At 28.2% G+C, this 4,562-nt stretch overlaps 1 long non-coding RNA gene across 1 annotated transcript; it reads left to right on the forward strand.

Annotated features, from left to right (window-relative positions):
- Positions 1-231: 231 nt before the first annotated feature.
- Positions 232-3,667, forward strand: LOC129972261 (uncharacterized). The gene is made up of 2 exons (XR_008784844.1): positions 232-358; positions 3,325-3,667. It is a non-coding gene; the product is annotated as an uncharacterized LOC129972261 (long non-coding RNA).
- Positions 3,668-4,562: the final 895 nt, after the last annotated feature.

The raw sequence follows: 4,562 nt of genomic DNA on the forward strand, positions 1-4,562 counted from the left end.
CAACTTTATTTTATCATTAAATTAATCTTAGTATTTTCAAAAAAATTTATATGACGGAACTCAAGGTAGAAGCAAAAAATGAACTATTTCATTTAAACAACTGTGCATTTCTAATTTAAATAAAAATTCGTCCTTCTGGTTGTAATTAAATTTCAAGGTAAATTTGTAGAATCACAAAAATATAACAAGATCTTCATTTTATAGCCACGTGTCGTGATCTATAAATAAATTTTATTATATGTTCGACTTGTATATAAGTGAAGATCTGAGACGATTGAAATCATACAGACAGAAGATCGTTTCATTCAGTTGATCCACTGACATCCTCTTTGCTAATCTTAGAATCATGAATTTTAAGGTAAGTGGAAAAATTCATTTTCATTCTAATAAAGTACCTGTCTTTGGAAGGTAAGAAAATTTTTGCTTTGGGACAACATAAATTGTGTTTTTGGATTATTTGTACAAAATTTATATTTCTGTTTTCTTTTATTGTATAACGTCTTTAAAAATTTTGAACAATGACAAACGTATTATTTTAATGGTTAACACCAAGTTATCAATTTAAGTAACATACACAATTTTGTTTCTGAAATTTTTTGGTTAAAATAACCCTTGAATTGTTGTTGTTGCTATCAGAACAAATACTGAAAATGTTATTAGATTAATTTACAACTCGTACATGGCATAAATGAATTGATATTTATCATTTGTGATGGCGTCATTTTTTGTTTCGTTTTTAAAATTTAGAATATCTTATTCTATTTTCTAAGCTGAATTAAATGATGCTACTTGAAAAGAAAAATATTTAAGTGTTTCTTAGCCTTGATCCATATTTAAAATTAAATAAGACCTTTAAGGCATTTCCATGATTTATTGAAAAAAAAATATTATACCTTTACATTAACCCATTAATGATGAATTTTTTTTAAAAAAATCGGATATTTTAGACTTAATAGTAATAATTTAAAATACCATAGAATTATCTTTAAAATATTTCTACAATCATTTAAAATATGTAAAACAATAATGAAATAAAATATTTTTAAAATGTAGCAAACAATATTATAAGAATATTTTATGATATAGTAATATAAATTTAAAAACTTATTTCTTTAAAATTTTCTCATAAGCATTTCATACTTTTCCGGATTCAAAATCAATTAATACTTGGTAGAGACCAATATTTTGTTTTCCATGTATTCCATAAAAATTTATTGAGAAATCATTCCTTGTAGGTTATGAATTTTTATTTGTACAGCAAAGTAATATGAGTATAATATTTTCGGTATCACAATCATCTATAAATTTAACATGGAAGAAATTTATCAGAAATATCCAAATCCCTTAAAATCCATTATGTTTTGCAAATTTTCCTATTTCCCCAAAATTTATTTGAAACATTTACTATCATAATCATTATAATTTATTTAACGTTAGCCCAGATTGATATCTTGTTTTCATCTGAAGAAATTTATACGTTAAAAAAAAGTAGTTTGTAATCTTTCATATTACTAATGTCCGAAAGCAAAATTATTTCAATCATAATAAAGACAATAACTAATATTAAATAAAATTATTTTTTCTCTATTTTTATCAAACTTATTTGATAAACGTAAAGGAATTTACTTAAAATATATACATAGTTAATATATGTCTAATTACTAATAATTTCACACTTTTCGTAACTTACAACTTGCAGTTTGCTAATATTTGAATGGAATACAATTCGCTTAAAATTAAGAAAAATCTATCTAAAATGATGCATTGTAATCTTCAGAATAAAATTAGATTTTATAATTTATCACATATTTTTCAAACAATTTTTTTTGAATAAAAGGTGAGAGGCGATGTGTTTTCTAAAAGAATTTTCACCACTTTTAATGTCAGATGCATTCAAAACTTTTAATATATTACAGAAATTCCCTGGTAAATATTCATTAATAGACGTCCGATAAACTGAATAATGGTGGATAACGTTTTATTCTACGAATATTAAAGAAAACATGTAATGTAAATGTTAAAAACAAGACTAAAATTAGTACAAAAATCTCACCCATAGCTAATAACATACGAACAGACAATAAATCTGAAATTAGGAAACCATAATATTACTCAGCGAAAGCAGCTAGAAAGTTCTTTTTTGGGAAAAAATTATACAATTTGAATCTCTTATATTGTGATGACATGGTCTTTCACAGTTTCCCGACATGATGTGATATCACATTGCATTTTTTAGAAGAGATAAACTTCTATACTTGCATTTTTTCTTAGTCTTCATTTTTGCCACCAGAACTTCAAAATTCATCACCAATGCCAGAAGTCATTGATTCGGCATCCATTAAGAAAACCTCTCTTTTCACCAATGAATTCAACATTCCAGAAAGTGATACTGACGAAGAATAACTGACAAAGAAATTATCTCTATAATTAGTTAAGATAACATTTACTTTAAAGGTGGGTTTAGAGAGACTGCTAATAGGCAGCACATGCGTTGAAAGGCTGGAAAATGCTGTTCCGTCGATGGCAAGTAATTGTCCCGGTGGGCCAACAACGTCCTGCTGTATTGTATATTTTCTTACTGCGCATGCGTTTGTAGAATTTGGCGGTTTTTTTGGCCTGAAAAAAATTGATAACCTATCATATATTAATTGCGGCATTTTTTGTTCTGTTTTCTTTCTGATAAGAGATTGTTTTTTTTTTCGTTTAATTTGTCATTTCTTTTCTATAGTTGAGCTATTTATTTTTATTTTACTATGTTTCTTTGTGTAAATATCCCTCATTTTTATACGACGCGCAATAAAAAAAAAAAAAGAAATATTCGCGGAAGTGAAAACGGCAATTTATAGCCAAGCCAGGAATACCTGAATTCATCTTAAAAAATTTTGGCAAACATAAATCAATGCCTCTCTTCGAATACTCTGCCTACTGGCCATCTTATAACTGAACAAGTGTAAACCCGACATAAAGCTGTGTTTACATTCAGCCATTTATAAGTTTCCAGTAAGTAACGCATGCGCAGAAGGAAACTGTCGCATGCACTAAGAGACAATCGCAAGTTCTTGTTTAGACGGGGCATGTACTTGCTACTTTACAGTCTCTGCGCATGCATGGTTTTACCTGACGGTTTATAGCTGGCTGAATGTTGCAGACTGTAGAGCGTGGGAAATGAAAACGTGCGTAACTCAGAAATTGATATTATTGTGAAATTTGAATGCTTGTGATAAGAGAAATATTTATTTTAAGAACGTGGATAAATTGAAATTATTGCACGTAAACATTAATCAGGTATGTTTATCAAAACGTGACAATTTCTTTGTTTTACAGGCGCTTCTCTTAATCTTCGTTGCCCTGTTCGCTGCCTGCAGTGCAGCGTATATTGGAGCTGGAGCAGGAATTGGAGTTGGGGCGGAAGTTGGCGCTGCAGTCGGAGCGGCAGCTAGAGCTGCAGGACGTGCTGTTGGTGGAGTTGAAGGAGGCATTGGCATCGGAGCTGGAATCGGAGCTGCGGTGTATTAAAAAAAGCTGATGCCTTAATTTTTCAATTTTGTTTCTAAATCCTTCAAAATGAATCTTCTATTGCTACAATTTTGTTTTTAAATCCTTCAAATTAGATTCTAAATCTTTTAATATAAATCTTATTATGTTACAATAAAGTTATGCAATGCTCTTTTCTTTTCATATTCATTTCAAATTTATCAACCATAAACACGTAAAAAGAATAGTGTACTGAATTAAGTTTAAATTTGAAAGTTTTCGTGAAGTTTTATAATTTTATACAGAAAATAATGAAAAATAATCTATAAATTATGTTACATTTTTCTAGCAATGGACAGTCTTATCAGTTAATAAATAACTACTTTTTTATTGGAACTAATTATTTCGAGATAAATATTAATCTTTTTCTAAAATCTGATCAGTATGAATTTTTAATGATATGATCACATATTCAGAATTTGCAAGTTATAATATGCAGAATGCTGAAAAGTGTCATGCAAATAAAAAAAATAAGAATTTTAATCATATTTGAGTTAAAATACATTAAAAACTACAACATAATTACATAATTTCTGCACGTTACTTCGTTATCTTGAAAAAATTAATTTAAAAATAAATTTAGAAAATCTTTATCAAATGTATATGAAGATTGCCAAAGTTGTGTGATCATTCTTTAAACAGAAATACAAATATTTTTGAAGATTGAAGAAGTTTCATGGTATTCACAGATTCTTAAATAGAAAATGTTAAGTGGATTTAAAATAAATTGATAACAATTAATATTTTAGTCTTTCAAAACCCTTTGGATTGTTAAAAATATGTATTTAGTAGTCGATATATTGAATATTTTTGAGAGTAAAAATACTTTCAAGAACTTATCAAGCTTTCAGTTCAATAAAGCCTCTTTACATTGGAATGGTTTGTTTTGATTTTCCCTCATTAACTTCCATATTGACTGATCCTTCGGCCAGCAGCTAAATTCCCTTCTATTTGTCACCATGGTGTAAATTAGATGGCATGGGCATGGGAATTAATGGGTTTCATCCTCCGCTTCGTCATTTTTAAGA

Source organism: Argiope bruennichi, chromosome 6 (genome assembly GCF_947563725.1).
Source record: "Argiope bruennichi chromosome 6, qqArgBrue1.1, whole genome shotgun sequence".
NCBI lineage: Eukaryota > Metazoa > Arthropoda > Arachnida > Araneae > Araneidae > Argiope > Argiope bruennichi.